General features: G+C 40.0%; 1 long non-coding RNA gene across 4 annotated transcripts in view; it reads right to left on the bottom strand.

Annotated features, from left to right (window-relative positions):
* Nucleotides 1-614: 614 nt before the first annotated feature.
* Nucleotides 615-18821, bottom strand: part of LOC128596013 (uncharacterized) — a 35576-nt gene continuing 17369 nt past the window's right edge. For all 4 annotated transcript variants that reach the window (XR_008383042.1, XR_008383041.1, XR_008383044.1 and 1 more), the window contains one exon: nucleotides 615-6280. This is a non-coding gene — a long non-coding RNA (uncharacterized LOC128596013). The remainder of the gene's footprint in view (nucleotides 6281-18821) is intronic.

Genomic DNA, 18821 nt, shown 5'->3' with positions numbered 1-18821 from the left:
CATGGATGCTGAGCATGAAGGCTTAGGCTGCTCCTGTGTTCTGCTACTGAGAGCAGGACCCCTGCCTGGTCTTGGTCTCCCAGGAAGGGAGAAAGTGCATGGAGATGCTTGTCCTGAGGGAATTCTGGGGTCATGGAATGAGCTTGGGTTCTCAAATTATCACTTTCAGGATCTTCCACCTTTGGCAAGTGACAGGACACTGGAAAGCCTACTTCTCAATGCATCAAATGGAGTAATTTTATGTACCAGCATGCTAGTTGTGAGGCTAAAATACAGAGACAAGGTTAGGTTGTGTGACTGTAAGAAACTAAGGTTGACTTCTTTCCTCGAGCGTAGAGCAGTGTCAGGATCCAGTAAGTATGGCCCACAAAAAAGGAGGGCAAGAATAAGTAACATCTATTTTTTTCCAAGTCTGACTGGTACAAATTAAGATCACATATAAATAAACTTGGAACTTGGTAAGGGGTCTTGGGCTTAGTCCTGGCTCTTCTCTAACCTGTTGGGTGAACTAAGGCATTTTATTGTTTGCTTGTTGCAAATCTTGATTTTGCATCTGCTAAGTGCTGTGTGCTCTGCGAGACTTAACATTAAATGTATACATCATAGTACAAGGTACAAAATTTTATTGAGAAGTTCAAAATAAAATTTGAACAGATGAAAGACTAAATAATGCTCTTGTATGGGGAGAATTGGCATCACAGGGATGTTAACTTTTCCAAAATTAATTTTTATTCCGATGAAAACCAATTTATAGTTTATCTATGTACACAGAAAATCCTAAGAAATCTAAAAAAAAAAAGACTACCAGCAATAGAGAATGAATCAAACAGCATACAAGATCAATATATAAAAAACAATTGTATATTCTATATACTACCAGTAAACAACTGAACACTAAAATTAAAAGACACCATTTACAACAGCATGAAAAAAACCTTAGAAAACAATTAAAAGAAATTCAGCAAATACCATTTAAGACCAATGTACCAAAAACTACAGAACAGGGGCTGGCAAACTTTTACTGTAAAGGACCAGCCAGGAAATACAGGCTTTTCAGTTTATACATGGTTGCCATCACACATTCTTCTGTTTTGTTTTTACAACCTTAAAAAAAAAAGAAAAAAAAAAGTTGACACCAGTCTAATCTCACCAGCATTACAATAACAGGCTGTGAGCCAAATTTAGCCCCTGGGCTATACTTTGTGGAACCCTGCTACAAAGTGCCTGAGAGAGGAGTTTTTAAAAGTTCTATATATAGAAAAAGTAGGACCATACTCATGGACTGGAAAAGTTAATATTGACAGTTGTTAATTTCAACTAGGACACTGAAAGCTGGTCTTCAGGATTCCTTGAGAACTTGGTGCCCTTGGAACATAATGCTTGTAACCCAGGTTAGATCCAGCACCCACCCAGTGCCCATCAGGCACTGGGGAGATTGCTCACAGCTGCATGGTTTGCGACAAGGTTCATATTGAAGAGAAATGCCTGATAGGGATGGGCTGACAATTGGTGGTCCCTGCCCTACATCTTTTAATGAAATTGTGGGCCAGTGTGGTCAGCAACTGATTTATGAATTGAGCCAAAGAAGGGCTCCTAGTAGGCAGCACCTGTGTTCACTGTGGATGCCTGATGGTACTAAGTACCCTGTGGAATATCAAAAAATGGTAACATATGGTGCCTGTGTCAGGAGGAGGCACCACAGTTTGGTGCTTAAATGCATGAGTTCTGGAATCAGACAGCCTGGGTTCAAGTTCTGAGTGGGCCAATTTCCTGTGTGTGATCTGAAGGTTCTAGGGCTTCAGTGCTGTCTCACTACATTTGTAAAGATAAGTGGTGATGAATTGCCGGCCTGCCAGGAAAGGCTGTGTTGTGGTGTAATGTCCATATCTCTACTTCAGAAAACTTAGGGCTGAGTCCAGCTAGGGATCCTTGAGATATTTGCCTTTTTAGGGCGAAAAGGTGCACCTGGGTCCAGGAACCGACGAGGTCCCTGGACGAAGTGGGAGTTGCAAGCCTTGACCTACCAGCATGGAGGGGGCGGGTAGTTGCGGGGATTAACTGGTGTCTGTGCTGGTTGCCTGGAAAGAGGAGGCTGAGGTAAATTCACCTTCTGGTGCTGAGGTGCCCATAGACATGGTACCCGGGGAGGTGAGAGTCACGCAGGCTCTCAGAATTCAGTCTTGAGCAGTCCCACTACACCGCCAGAACTGTCTGATGCCAAACACCTGCAACTGGCAGTGGGCAAGTGAGGAAGCACTATAAGTCTTGCTGGGGCTTAGGCCAGTGAGGGACTCTGTCCTGGGGCCTTTGGAGCTCATTCCTCATGGCTGTCGCTGGTATGCCCTTAGCTGGTGTGCTTTTTCTCTGTCTCATGTTCCAATGACGTGTCACATGCAGCAGGCTGAACAGCGCAGTTTGCCACAAATGAGAGGGAAGTGAGGAGCTCTTTAAATTTTGCACTACACTCCCAGGACCCGACAGCACATGGTATGCCCTTTATAGCCAACTTTCTCAGCAAGCCTCACACTCACCCTGCCCTGGCCCCTCGCTACACTGTTGAAAACCCCGCCTACCCTGTTCCTCTTCTGTCTGGGATCACCCCACTGTCCCCTGTGTCTTTGACATTTTCACTGGAAGTTCCACCTGGATCCTGTGCCTTACTCCTGGTATTACACCCTGAAAGGTAGTGTCCCCCCAGGTGACCTCAGCACCCCCTGTGAGGTCCTGAGGGGACTCTCTAAAGAAGACACTGCTGTCTGCTGGTACTTCAAAGGGTGTAGCCACTTGGGAAGGGTAAAGATCCCTCCCCCAAGGCACAAATTAACTCTCCTCCTTTGTCACCTAATCAGGCCGTCCTGTCTCTGTGAGGCCTCAGCCTTCAGATCTTTGTTCAACAAAGAGTGGGGTGACACAAAGGAAAGGGATATTGAAGGTGGAAGATGATTAGTGTCGAAAAGGCAGGATTATGAGGAAAAAATGCCCCCCAAACAGTAGGAGCACACCAGGAGTATCTGGACCCCGAACAACCAATGGAGTCATCACATGCAGCCTCTACACAGAACCCAGAACACGGCTTCGGTATGACACCACAGAGACCTTCTGTGAGCTCACTCACCAAAGGTCACACCATCACCAGCCCAGTCCTGCCTGCAGGAGATCACTTGCCCCTTTTGTAGAAGTGACCCAGCCATATTTTCCTTCCTGCTGTCAGAGAGGTTGAGAAAGGAAGAGCTTGATGAAGGCCATTAGCTCGCTCTCTAGCCTCACTGATGTCAAAGATGACAACTTGGAGAAAAAAACTTCCCTATGTTCTGTCAGAGAAATTCTCCACTCACACCGGCCAGTTGTAGGCTCTGTAAACAAACGTTCAGTGCCACTGCTGCTGCTATTGCCACTGTTGTGGGATGAAGGAGCACGTCCCCCACCTCCTACCTTTCTCATACAGCGATGGCTAAAGGCCTTGGGCTCAGCGAGTGCTGAATGTTAAGGGAACACCAAGATGTGGAGGATAAAAATAAGGCCCCTTCAGGCATCAGTGCTGCTCAGCCTGCCTGTTCGTTATCCCTGCCTGCTGTGGAGACTGCAGCTACCTTGCCACTGACCACTTTTTCCTTGCAGGTTCCGGATACCACCAAATTAGCAGTCACTAACATAGCTGACCTGTCAGGCCACCAGCCCTAACTGCCCCTATACATATCCTGTAGCAGAAAAGAGATGCACAGATCCTGACTCTCCCTTTGCTGTTTCTCACTTTGAACTCCAACCTATATGTAGTGTTCCACTTAACAAAAATAGAGCCCCTATTAAGTGGTATTTCACTTAGTAATAAGATAGGAGACCCTTTCCGTTCCAGTCCCTCAGTCACAACTGCAGGATCTTCCACTTTGGCCTTACCACACATCCTAGAACTTTTTCCTTCTCCTTAAAGCCCACCTCCAGTGTAGGCCTCGGCTCCTAAATAGTCACACACACCTGGGTGTGTTGACTTTCCTCTGTTTTTCTTACAGACCTGTCCTCAAGTCCCTTCCTCCACTACTCCAGTGTTCACCAGCCAATGCACCATGGCTTCTGCGGTCACTTCCACCACCCCAGTCAGCCCATCTGCAGACTGGGTTTTCCAGCATGCTTTGAACATTGTTACAACCCATATGGATGCCACTCTGCCCTCTGAGCTTTCATCTTCATGTCTCCACCAGGAGCCAGTGTGAGCTTCCTCCTATTTAACCAGGCTCATCCCAGTGTGAAGCAGGTATCCCCTGCAAAGGCCACAGTCTCGACCAGCCCACCCACTGTTATGGTCAGCAGCCCTAACTAAATTTTCAACCTTAACCTTTTGAGCCAGGAAACACCTGTCAGCTGCAATCTAGGGGTCCTAATGGGCCTTGACCTGGAGCCACTCTCCACAATGCCCTATCTGTTCTGGCCTACGGGAATAGGTGCTGCTCTTCAGACTCCGCATCCACCTGCCTTTGACTGTGATGATGCTCATTCCCCAGTCTTTTTCATCTTTGGCCTTACTGTATCTCCCCGAGCTTTAACAGCTCTTTCCCTTAGAAAAACCTGGAAGCCTCTGAAATCCCTCTATATTTTACCTCTACTACAGCTATGGAAACCAATGGCAACACAACCCCCTTCAGTCAGCTTCTGGGAATTTGACACCTTATATACACCCTTGACATCCCTACCAACACCCAGGTGCAGCCTATGGTGGCACCTGGTTGTTGTCTCCATCAGTGCAGCCATTCTTTATTGTCACTGAGTGCCATCAGCACAGCATTGAGGACCATTCCTCACCTCTTGCCAATGCTAATCCATACCCATTTGCCTTTGTGGGATCTGCAACCCTGTGTATATCCCAGATGCCACCTCCATGTCTAGAGCACTCAGCTTTGGGGCAAAATGGAGAGGGGACACGTAGTACCCACAGCTCATGAGAGGGTAAGCTTAGATCTGAGCACCAGGGTCCTGTTGGCCCACAGCACCCCTGTTGCAATCAGAGAGGCCAGCATTGCTGAGAGCGAATGTCCTGGGAAACATTTTCCTTCTTGCCTATAGTCAGAGCTCTTGGTGCCAGCCCAGCCAAAACACACCTGCTACCGAGGGAAGAGGCAGCATCAGTAAGCAGGAACATGTTCCAGAAGACACATCTCTTCTCACTTATGTTCTGATCCCCTGGACCCGTCCAGCCAGAGCACATCTGTTGCAGTGGGAGAGGCCAGTGCCACAGCTGTGCTAGAGGTATCTACTTCTCTTCCTGCCTCTAGTCAGAACACCTGGGCCACATCAGACCAAAGTACATCTGTTGCAGTTGAAGGGGGCAGCACTGAATCTGTGCCTGGAGGCTTTGTGTTCCTATCCAGGTCAGAGCACCTGAGTCACACTTGTCCAGAGCACACAGGTTGCAGTGGGAGGAATGAAAGCCGTAACTGTGTTTGGAGAGTCTTTTCTTCCTGCATATGGTCTGGGCACGTGGAGCCCTCCTGGGCCAGAGCAAACATGTTACTATTGGAGAAACCTGCACCACTGAGAAGAAACACATGCCATGAAATACTTCTGTTCCTTCCATCAGATACATGGTGCCCACCTGTGCTGTTTGAGGGCTGGCATCAAATCTGTGATCAGAGATGCTACTGGCAGAGCACCTTGGTCACGAAGTCCAGAGTGCAGGGGACACAACAGGAGGAGGCTATGGGACACTTCTGTTCCCACTATCATTCAGAGCAGTCGAGGTGCTCATGGTCAGAGCACATCTGTTACAGTGTCACAGGAGCATATCTGTTAACAGAGTTACTTGTAGGAAGATGCTTCTATTCCTGCATTCACTCAGACAACCTGGGCCCTAGACAGAGTCTTCCCTTTGACTTGGAGTGGTGAACAACAAACCCTCAGCACTTTTTTAGCTGCTGTCTTTCAGGACAAATGTTCCTCTGGCATGAGGATGGCAAGCAGTGGTTTTGCCTTGGGGCACCTTGATCTCATGCCCAGGGTTTCTTTGGAGACAGAAGTGTTGCATGACCAAACCACTCATATTCTTCTAGTGAAAGAAACAATATCTCAGCAACTATAAGCAAAAGTTACACAGAAATGGTGGGAAACCACTAATTGCCACAAATGGAAAGAGGCTCAGCCCCTGCTAGTTATATTAACCTGCCCTCTCTCATCCTAGAGCAAGCTGGAGGCCCAACACCTCAGGGTGTTTGTGTCTATTTCAAAGGGTATGCGTAAGGTTTTAGATGAGGCTGAGCAGAAGTCAACACACTGGTCTTGAGATAGTGGTCTACTGTGGAGAGAAGAGAAAGATTAGTAAGTATCCACCATGGCATGCCTGGCTTTGCCAGTTTTCCTCTAGTCTCAGACTGGTATACCCCCGCTGCATGTGGCTGTTCCCTTTTCTCCTGCCTATTTATGTCAATGAGCCCTTTTATTTCTTACCCACATTTTATATATACACAGGGTGGTCATAAAGTTTGTGTGCAATTTAAAATTTAAAACTATTTTAAATTGCACACAAACTTTATGGCCACTCTGTATCTCTCTCTCTCTCTCATACACACACACACAGCCTTGTTTTTATTCATTGATCCTCTCTGTTCATGTGTCTTGGCTGTTCGACCTGCATGTGTGATGATGTGTTGAGGCAGGCTTAGCTTTTCAAAACTCTGTGGTTCAGCAAATGGGACGTGGCACAGCCACGTTTTGCAACTGCACATCCTGACACCTGAAATCTCTTATTTTAAATGGAAGAGACAGGGCAGCATCCATAGCTCAGTGGGTAAGGCACTGGCCACATACACCCAGGTTGGTGGGTTCAAACCTGGCCGGGGCCAGCTAAACAGTAATGGCAACAAAAAAATAGCTGGGCATACTGGCAGGTGCCTGTAGTCCCAGCTATATGGGAGGCTGAGGCAAGAGAATCGCTTAAGCTCAAGAGATTGAGGTTGCTGTGAGCTGTGATGCCATGGCACTCTACTGAGAAGCCATAGTAGACTCTGTCTCAAACACCAAAAAAAAATGGAAGGGACAGCCACCATGAGAAAATAGAGTTCGGAGGGGGAAGGGATAGGTGATTCTCCATTGCCTCCTCCCTCTGTGCTCCTTTCCCATCACTCTAGACTTCGATGTAGGCCAGCTCACCCTGATATGTGTTAAGAAAACATGCTTGACAATTTTGTTTTTCTTTTTTTTTCCTCTGGAGATAGTGTCTCACTCTATCACCCAGGCTAGAGTGCAGTGTGACAATCAAAGCTCCCTGTGCCCTCAAACTTCTAGGCTGAAATGATCCTCCTGCCTCAGCCTCTTGAGTAGCTGGAACTACAGGTATGAGCCACCATGCCTGGATTTTTTTTTTTTTTTTTTTTTGTAGATGTGGGTGTGGATGTGTGTGTGGGGGGTGGGGTGGTTCAAACTCCTAGCCTCAGGTGATCATCCAGCTTCGGTCTCCCAAAATTCTGGGATTACAGGCATGAGCCAGCATGCCTGGCCCAATTTTAGTCTTTTAAAAGTAATTAAATGTTTCATTTGGGTCTTTCTCAGTCATAGAGACTTATGAAAATCATCCTCACACACTCATGCCCCAATTGGAAAGTATGGGCATGGCATATTGGCTCTTGGGCCTAGAGGAACAATGGAAGAAAAGCTTTGTACTTACTGAAAATTTTAAGTCTAGGACATCATATATTATAGAGAAGTGTTTTCATGCTCCATTTAAAAAATCATAAAATATCCCCCTTTCAAGGAAATATCTGGATAAAGTCTATTCAGAAAAATAATTGTTCTGGCTTTATTGTAAACCCCTAAAATAGCAGATCACAATACTTATAATTTCACCTAGATCAGGCTGACTGTCGAGTTCTGCTATGTTTCCACAAAATTTAATTCCTGAAAATACAATCTTTTCTAATATAATTCATAATCCAGGAGAGCCACCTGAAGCTGGGTGGGGGTAAAAGAAAACATAAGCTTTTCTTTTAGCTTGTAGTTATTACTTTACTAAATATTTATTTATATTCTACACTAGATATTGTACACTGAGTTGAAAGATATCTTACCCTAAAGGAATTTATGATATAGTAATAGTGATGGATGAATATATCAAGATTGAAACTGGAGGGGTAATAATTAGGGTACAGAAGCTGGTGAAAAGGACATAAAACTAAGATTAATATAAATTCTTCAGAAATTAATAAAACTAGACCAACAGCAATTTACAAAATTATAATAGTAAACTCTTTTCTATTAATAATTACTTTAATATAAATAGATTAAACTCCCCAAAAGACAAACTAGCTGAATGAAGAAAGAATTATTTTACTACATGCTGTCTGCAAGAGACTTAGATTTAAGTACACACACAGTCTGAAAGTGAAGGGATGGAAAAAGATACTTCACATAAATAATAACCAGAAGAGAGTATAGGTGGCTATACTTACAATAGACTAAATAGATTTTAAGTCAAAAACTACCAGAAGAGACAAAGGCGGACATTATATAATAATGAAAGGGTTGATTAACTAAGAACATATAACAATTATACATATATATTAACCCAACATAAGATCACATAAATATATAAAGTAAACACTGACAGAACTGACATGAGAAAAAGGAAGCTCTACAATAATAGTAGGAGACTCTAATATCCAACTTTCTTTTTTTTTTTTTTTATTAAATCATAGCTGTGTACATTGATATAATCATGGGGCATCATTCACTAGCTTCACAGACCATTTACCAAGTTTCACATATACCCTTGTAAGATGCACCGCTGGTGTAATCCCACCTAATATCCAACTTTCAATAATGAATAAAACATTCAGACAGAAGATCAATTAGGAAATAAGACTTAAACAGCCCTAAAGATCAATGGACCTAACAGAAATACACAGAGTATTTTACCTAACGGCAACAGAATACACATTCTTAAGCAGACACAAAATATTATCCAGGATAGATTACATGCTAGGCCACACAACAATTTCTAACAAATTTAAGATTATGATAGTACCAAGTATCTTCTTTGACTCCAGTGGAATGAAATGAGGAATTAAAACCAGAAGGAAAACTGGAAAATTCACAAATAATGTGGAAATTCAACACCAAAGAGGAGGGTACACATTCAAACTAATTTTATGAGGATATAGTTTCCCTGACACCAAGGCTAAACAAAGACAGCATAAGAAAAGAAAACTATCAGCCAATAACTTTGATGAACACAGATGCATTAAATCCTTAACAAAATACAAGCAAATAGAATTTAATAGCATGAACAAGTGGGATTTATCCCTGGGATGTTAGGGTAATTCAACACATGAAAATCAATTAAATCAAAAATAAATTAATGTGATTTACCACATTAACACAATGAGGGATAAAAACCACATGATTGTCTCAATATATGGAGGAAAAGCATTTGACAATATTCAGCACCCTTTCATAAGAAAAAAATTTTTAACAAATTAGGTTAGAAGGAATGTATCTCAACACACTAAAGACTAACAGAAAAGTCCACAGATACCATACGGTAGACAGTGAAAGATTGAAATCTTTTCCTCTAAGATCAGGAACAAGGCAAGGATGCCTGCTCTTACCACTTCTTTTCAACTTCATACTTCAGAGCCCTAGCTAGAGCAAGTAGGCAAGTAAAAGAAATGAAAGACATCTAAATTAGAAAGGAAAATGTAAAACTATCCGTTAGTGAATGACATGATCTCATATAGAGAAAATCCCAAAGAATCCATAAGAAAACTGTGAGAACTCATTAATTCAGTAAAGTTACAATATACAAAGTCAACAAAAAAAAGTCAGTTTCATTTTTTTTTAGAGACAGAGTCTCACTTTATCAACCTTGGTAGAGTACCATGGCATCATAGCTCACAGCAACCTCCAAGTCCCGGGCTCAAGCGATTCTCCTGCCTCCGCCTCCCAAGTAGCTGGGACTATAGGCACCCGCCACAACACCTGGCTATTTTTTTTTTTTTTTTTTTGGTTGCAGCCATCATTGTTGTTTGTCGGGCCCGGGCTGGATTCAAACCTGCCAGCTCAGGTGTATGTGGCTGGCGCCTTAGCCACTTGAGCCACAGGCGCCGAGCCAGCATCAAATAACTTATAAAGGAAAACCCATCAAGACAATAACAGACTTCTCAGCAAAAAACCTTGTAAGCCAGAAGGGACTGGGGCCCTATCTTCAGTTGACTTAAATAGAACAACTGCCAACCTAGAATTTTGAATCTTGCAAAAGTAAGTTTCACAATTGACAGAGAAATTAAATCTTTTCTAGACAAGTAAACATTAAGGGACTTTGTCACAACTAGATATGCCCTGCATAAAATACTCAGAACAGCAGTATACAAAAATCAGCATGACAGATACTCTAAAATCACCTCAAAACCCAAACTCACAAATCTTATAAAATAATAGAACATGAGGTAAAACAAAGCAACAAGGGACTACCCAACAGGATGAGCAGACCAAAATCCCACATATCAATGCTATCAATGAACATTAACAGACTGAATGTTCCTCTGAAAAGATACAGGCTAGTTGAATGGATGAAAAAATACAGCCTGACTATCTACTGTCTCCAGGAAACACATCTACAACACAGACACCCAGAGACTCAACATGAAAGGATGGAAAAAAAATTTCACATGAATGGAAAACAAAGAGAGCAGGTGTAGTCATTCTCATATCAGATAAAATTGACTTTATGCAAACAAAGGTAAGAAGAGATATATAGGGTCATTATATAATGGTAAAAAGGGAAATTCAAGAAGAAGATGTAATAGTCCTAAATATTACACAGAAGCTCTTAGATACATAAAGCAAATTTTACTAAAGCTAAGCAAAGAAAGAAATATCATCATTATAATCACCAGGGACCTCAAGACCCCACTGTTAGAGCTCAGCAAATTATCACAGTAGAAAATAAACAATGGCCTTAAACCAACCTCTAAATCAGACATTTACAGAACATTCTACTTCAAAACTAAAGAATACACATTCTTCTCAGCAACACATGAGAATTTTCCAAGATTGGTTTATATTTTAAGCCATAAAACAGGTTTCAACAAGTTAAAAAAATTGAAATCATACTATGTACCTTCTCAGACCACAGTAGACTAAAATTAGAAATCAATCACATGAAAAACACTCAAATCTACACAAAGTGACGGAAATTATATCACCTGCCTCTGAGTAGTTATTGGGTCAAAAATGAAATTAAGATGGAAATAAAAATTTTTTTGAACTGAATGACAAAGGAGACACAAGTTACCAAATCTATGGAATACAGCAAAAGCATTACTCGGGAAAATTCATAGCCTTAAATTCCTACGTGAAAAAGAAAGATCACAAATTAACAAACTAACATCATGCCTTGTAACTACAAAAGGAAGAACAAAGAAAAGCCAAATCCAGCAGAAGAAAAGAAATAATGAAGGTCAGAGCAGAATTAAATGAATTGAGAAAAAATACAAAGAATTATTTTTCAAAAGTTAGTTCTTTGAAAAGTTAAAATCTACAAGTCTCTTGCCAGTTTAACCAAGAACAGAGGAGAAAGGACCCTAATAAGCTCAATTAGAAATGAAAAAGGTGACATTATAACTGATACTGCAGAGATAAAAAAATCATCCACGAATACTAAATAAATCTCTATGAGCATAAACTAGAGAATGTAGAGAAAAGGGACAAGTTCCTGGAAACATACAACCTCCTAAGCGTCAGCCAGGAAGAAACAGAACTCTTGAACAGACCAATAATGAGCAGTGAGACTGAAACAGTAATAAAAAACCTCCCAAAAAAAGCAAAAAAAGGCCTGGCCAGATGGATTCAGAGCTAAATTCTATCTGATCTAAAAAGAAGAGCTGGTAACCATAATACAGAAATTATTCCATAAAATTGAGAAGGAGAAAATCCTCCCCAATTCATTCTACAAAGCCAGTATTACCTTGATACAAAATCCTTGAAAGGATACAACAACAAAAAAGAAAACTATAGACTAGTATCCCTTTGAAGAAAAATGCAAAATCCTCAATGATATAATAGCAAATCAAATTCAACAGCATCTAAAAAATAATCCACCATGACCAACTGGGCTTCATCTCAGGGATGCAAGAATGTGATTCACTACATAAACAAAAGCAAAAACCAAGATCATATCATCATCTCACTAGATGCAGAAAAAGTATTTGACAACATGTAGCATTTTTTCATGACAGAAAAACCCTCAACAGACTATACATTAGAAGGAACATTTCTCAAAATTATAAAAGCCATCTATGACAAACCCATAGCCAAATCATACTGAATGGGGAAAAGTTTAAAATATTCTACCTAAGAACTGAAACAAGAGAAGGATGTCCACTGTTACTACTTCTATTAAACATAGTGCTGTAAGTCCTAGCCAGAGCAATCAAGCAAGAGAAAGAAATATAGAATATCTGAATTGGCAAAGAGGAGGTGAAACTACCACTCTTCATTGAGGATATGATTTTATATCTAGAAAACCCCAAAGATTCCATAAGAGTGTCCTGGAATTGACAAATTCTGCAAAGTGTCAGGATATAAAACCAATGTACATAAATCAGGAGCATTTCTATGTAACAATAACAGCCAAGCCAAGAATTGAATCAAAGACTCAATATCATTCACAATAGTGACAAAGATAATAAAATGGGAATAAACTTAACCAAGGATGTGAAAGGGCTCTACAAAGATAACTACAAAACACCAAGGAAAGAAATCATGCCCATGGATAGGTAGAATCTACATTGTTAAAATAACTATACTACCCAGAGTGATTTACAAATTCAATGCAATATCCATCAAATTACCAATGTGCTATTTCACAGATCTAGAAAAAACTAATTCTATATTTTGTTGAAACCAGAAAAGCCTGAATGGCCAAGGCAATCTTAAGCAAAATGAATAAACTTGGAGGCATCACATTACCAGACTTCAAATTTTTTAACCAAAACAGCATGATATGTATACGTATTGGTACAAAAATCAGAGACATAGATGAATAGAACAGAACAAAGAACACAGATGTAAAACCCTCTCCCTACAACCAAGGGATCTTCAACAAAACAGACAATAATGCACTTTGGGGACAAGAAGCCCTATTCAATAAATGGTTCTGAGAAAATTAGATCACCACATGACTACCTCTCACCACTTAGGAAAATTAATTCTAGATGGATAAAAGCCTTAAATCTAAGGCATTAAACCATAAAAATTTTAGAGGAAAATGCAGAGAAACCTCTTCTGGATATTAGCCTAGGCAAAGAATTTATACTGGACATCATGGCAACACCAAAATTAATAAATGGAATTTGATTAAACGAAAAAGTTTCTGCACAGCTAAGGCAATAATCAACAGAGCAAATAGGCAACCTACAGAATGGGAGAAAATATTTGTAAGTTACACATGTGATAAAGGGCTAATAACCAGAATTTACAAAACATTCAAGCAAATCAGCAAGAAATAAAACTAATGACCCTATTTAAAAATGGGCAAAAAATATGAACAGAAGTTTATCAAAAGAAGAAAGGCAAATTACCAATAAACAAATGAAAAAGTACTCAATAGTATTAATCATCACAGAAATGCAAAATAAACCCCAATGAGATATGACCTTATCCCAGTTAGAGTGGCTTTTATTCAAAAATCCAAAAATAGGCTTGGCACCTATAGCTCAGTGGCTAGGGTGCCAGCCACATACAATGGGGCTGGCAGGTTCAAACCCGGCCCAGGTCTGCCAAACAACAATGGCTAGAACAAAAAAATTGTCAGGCTTTGTGGTGGGCGCCTGTAGTTCCAGCTACTTGGGAGGCTGAGGCAAGAGAATCACTTAAGCTCAAGAGTTTGAGATTGCTGTGAGCTGTGACACCACAACACTCTACTGAGGGCAACATAGTGAGACTCTGTCTCAAAAAAATAATAATAAAAAAAAAATAAAGTCCAAAAACAACAGATTCTGGCATGGGTGCAGAGAGAAAGGAATGCTAATACACTGTTGGTGGGACTGCAATTAGCATGACCTTTTTGGAAAACAATGTAGAGATCAAACAAAACACTAAAAGAAGACCTACCATTTGATCCAGCAACTCCACTATTAGGTTATCTACTCAAAGGAAAATAAGCCTTTTTATCATTATCAAAAAGACATGTGTGCTGGCTCAGCGCCCGTAGCATAGTGGTTACAGTGCCAGCCACATATACCGAGGCTGGGGGGTTCGAACCCAGCCCAGGCCAGCTGAACAATAATGACAACTGCAACAAAAATAGCCAGGCACTGTGGCGGTGCCTATAGTCCCAGCTACTTGGGAGGCTGAGGCAAGAGACTCACTTGAGCCTAAGAGTTGGAGGTTGCTGTGAGCTGTGATGCCACAGCACTCTACCAAGGGTGACTATCTCAAAAAAAAAAAAAAAAGAAAAGAAAAGACACATGTGCACAAATGTTTATTACAGCACAATTCACAACTGCAAAGGTGTGGAAACAACCCAAGTACCCATCAATTCATGAATCAATTAATGAAATGTGGTATATGTATACCATGGAGTACTACTCAGCCATAAAAAAGATGAATTAATACCATTTGAAATAATCTGGTTGGAACTGGAGACCATTCTCCTAAGTATCTCAAGAACAGAGAAAGAAAACACCACATGTACTACTATGGAATTGGAACTAACCGATGAGCACACATGTGCACAGAGGGAAGTAAAACTCGGTGGCAATCAATGAGGGGGAAGGGGATAAACGGAGGGCAGAAACCTACCTAATGAGTATAATGAACACTATTTGGGTGATGAGCAAGCATTACAAAAGCAACCCCATATAACCTAAAACATGTGTACCCCCTTAATATTTTGAAGTTAAAAAAGTTAAAATGGACCAAAGACTTTAATAGACATTTTACCAAAGAATACATATGGATGAAAAGATGCTCAATGCCACTACTTGTCAGGGAAACGCAAATCTAAACCATGATGAGATATCATCTTATACTTTCCAGGATCGCCATTATTACTATTATTTTTTTTTTTTTTTTGAGACAGAGTCTCAAGCTGTCACCCTGGGTAGAGTACTGTGGCATCATAGCTCACAGCAACCTCCAACTCTTGGGTTCAAGTGATCCTCTTGCCTCAGTTTTTCTGTTTTTAGTAGAGTCTTGCTTTTGCTTAGGCTGGTCTTGAATTCGTGAGCTTAAGCTATCCACCCGCCTCAGATTCCCTCAGATTATAGGCGTGATCCAGGATGGCTATTATTAAAAAATAAATAAAAATAAAAAACAAGGGTTGACAAGGATGTTGAGAAGTTGAAACTCTATACACAGTTGTTGGAATTGCAAAATGGTGCAGTGACTGTGGAAAACAGCAGGGAGGTTCCTTAAAAAAACTATAACCCACCAGGCTCACTTCTAGGTATTTATCCTAAAGAATTGAAACCAGAATTGAAGAGATCAGCATTCCTATGTTAGCTGCAGCACTGTTTACAACACCCAAGATGTGGAAACAACTTAAAAGTCCAGTGATAAGTGAATAAAGAAAATGTGGTATATATATATATATACAATGGTATATTAGTTTCAAAAAAGAAGGAAATTCTGTCACATGCTACAATGTGGATAAGCCTTGTGGACACCATGCTAAATGAAATAGGACAGTCACAGAAGAACAAACACTGCACAATTCCATTTATATAAAGTATCTAAAAAAGTCAAGTGTGTATGACTAAAGAGTAGAGAGGTGGTTGCAGGGACTAGGGGAGGGAAAGGGAGCATTGCTGTGCGATGCATGTAAAGTTTCCATTAAGCAAAAGGAGTGTGAGAAATCCAGTGTACATTACACCCATAGTTCACAATACTGCATTGTACACTTAAAATTTTGTCCAAGGGGTAGATCTCATATTAATTATTCTTGTTAAAATAAAACAAAATTTAAAACAGAACATCTACCCAAAAAACTATATAGCTAACATCATATTTAATGCTAATGCTAGAAGCTTTCCTGCTAAGAGCAGGTGACCTCTTTAACCACTCCTTTTAAACACAGTACTGCAAGTCCTTGTTAATGTAATAGGGCAAGCAATGGAAATAAAAGGTATCCAATCAAGAAGGAACAAATAAAACCATCTTTGTTCACAGATAACATGATTTTCTGTGTAGAAAATCTGAAAGAATTAACAAAAATCTTGAAATAAGACATAGTGAGGCTGCAGGATCCAAGAATAATAATACACATATACAAAGGTGAATTTCTTTCCTATTAAGCAACAATGAACAAGTGAAATTTGAAATTAAAATCACAATACCGTTTATATTCACACCTCTAGAAATTAACCACTTAGGTTATAAAGCTAACAAAATATGTACAAGATTTGTATGAGGAAAACTGTAAAACTCTGATGAAAGAAATAAAAAAAGAATGAAATAAATGAAAAGATATTCCATGGATAGGCTTGGTGCCTGTAGCACAGTGGTTAGGGCGCCAGCCACATGCACCAAGGCTGGTGGGTTCAAACCCGGCCCAGGCCAGCTAAACAACAATGACAAGTGCAACAAAAAAATAGCAGGCATTGTGTGGGCACCTGTAGTCCCAGTTACTTGGCGTCTGAGGCAAGAGAATCGCTTAAGCCCAGGAGTTTGAGGTTGCTGTGAGCTATGACACCATAGCATTCTACACAGGGCAATAGCTTGAGACTCTGTCTCAAAAAAAAAAAAGAAAGAAAAGATATTCCATGGATATACTCCCTATTGCCAAAACATCACTTCTTTCAAACTTGAGCTACAGATTCAATGCAATACCAAACAAAATCTCAGCAAGTTATATGCTGGCTGTTGAGGCTCAGACAACTAATACTGAAGTAGAAAAACATAAGAACACAGACACGACCCTATTTCAAGACTTACTATAGAGCTATAGGAAACAAGATAGTACAGTATTGGTGAAAGAATAGACAAATAGCCCAAAGATAGACCCATGTGAATATAGACAACTGATTCTTCACAGAGAAACCAAGGCAACACAACGGTGCTGAAACAACTGGACATCCATATACAGAGAAGAAGGATCAGCATCTAGATACAGAATTTACGTCCTTCACAAAAATTAACTGAAAATGTATCATAGATGTAAATGTAAAGGAAAATTATAAATCCCCTAAATTTTCTATAAATCCTTCTATAAACTAGGAGAAAACTTCAATAACCCTGGGTTTGACAATGACTTTTTAGTTGCAACACCAAAGGCACAGACCATGAAAGAAAGAACTGATAAGCTGGAATTCACTAAAATTAAAAACTACTGTTTTGTAAAAGGCGTAAAAGAATGAAAAGACAAGCCATGAAAGAAATACATACAGGATAAAAGACTGACATCCAAAATATACAAAGACCTCTGAAAACTCAGTAATAAGAAAGCAAATGCCCCAATTAAAAAAAAAAAAAGTCTTCACAGACAACTCACTAAAGGTTATACTGTACCCAGGCAGCAAACAAACCTACAAAAAGATACTCAACATTACATTATTTGGGGGATTGCAAATTAAAACCACAATGAGATACTATTACACACCTGAAAGAATGGTAAAAATTCAGAACACTGTGAATACCAAATGCTGGCAAGAATGTGGAACAACAGGAACTCTCTTTCATTGTAATGGAGAATGCAGCAACTTTTGGAGATAGTTTGGCAGTTTCTTAAAAAACTGAACACGCCCTTACCACACAAGCCAGCAATTGTGCTCACTGGTATCTACTGAAATGAGTTGAAAACTTACAGAGAAACCTACATGCAGATGTTCATAGTCGCTTTAGTCATAACTGTCAAACCTTGGAAGCAACAAAAATGTCCTTCAATAAGTGAATGGGTAAGAGAACTGTGCACCTATACAATAGAATATTATTCTGTGTTAAAAATAAATCAGCTATCAAGCCATGTAGGAAACTTAAATGCCTATTACTGAATGAAAGAAGCTAACCTGGAATAGCTGCATACGGTGCAATTCCAACTACATGGCACGCTGGAATAGGCAAAACTATGGGGACAGTGAAAATATCAGTATTAAAAATATCAGCAAATGTCATGGGATGGGGAGGGAGGGATGAACAGGCAGAGGCCAGAGGATTTTTAGGGCAGTGGAACTGTTCTATATGGTAACTATAATGGCGGATACATGTCATCACACGTATGTCAAAACCCAAAAAATGTACCCAAAAGAGTGAATCCTAATGTAAACAGATGCACCAGTCTGAAGCAGAATGTTGATAGTGGAGGCAGCTGTGCATGTGTGGAGCCAAGAGATATATGGAAACTCTTTGTACACTCTGTTCAATTTTGCTTTGAATCTAACACTGTTCTAAAAAATAAGGTCTATTTAATAAAACTTAAATTAAGAAAACAATTCCATATACAATCACATGAAAAAGAATAAAATACTTAGAAATAAATGTAACAAAAAGTGCAAAACTAATACTTTGAAAAACTTCTCCCATTTTTAAATTTATCTAAATAAATTAAAAAAAAAACAAAACATGTTCATGAATCGGAAGATTTCACATTTTTAAGATGACAATACCCTTCAAATTTATCTGCAATTCTTATCAAAATCCCAAAATCCCAGCTGACCTATTTTTAGAAAGTTACAAGCTGATTCTAAAATTCATATGGAATTGCAAGGAACCCAGAACAACCAAAGCAACTGTAGAAAGAAAAGGAAAGTGGAGAAATCACACTTCTCAATTTCAAAACTTACTGCAAAGCAGCAGAAGCCAATGCATATGTTACCTGAACATGAACAGATACTGACCATTGGAAT

Source organism: Nycticebus coucang, chromosome 10, assembly GCF_027406575.1.
Source record: "Nycticebus coucang isolate mNycCou1 chromosome 10, mNycCou1.pri, whole genome shotgun sequence".
NCBI lineage: Eukaryota > Metazoa > Chordata > Mammalia > Primates > Lorisidae > Nycticebus > Nycticebus coucang.
The sequence above is the reverse complement of the archived record's forward strand: the minus strand, read 5'-3'. Positions and strand labels throughout refer to the sequence as shown.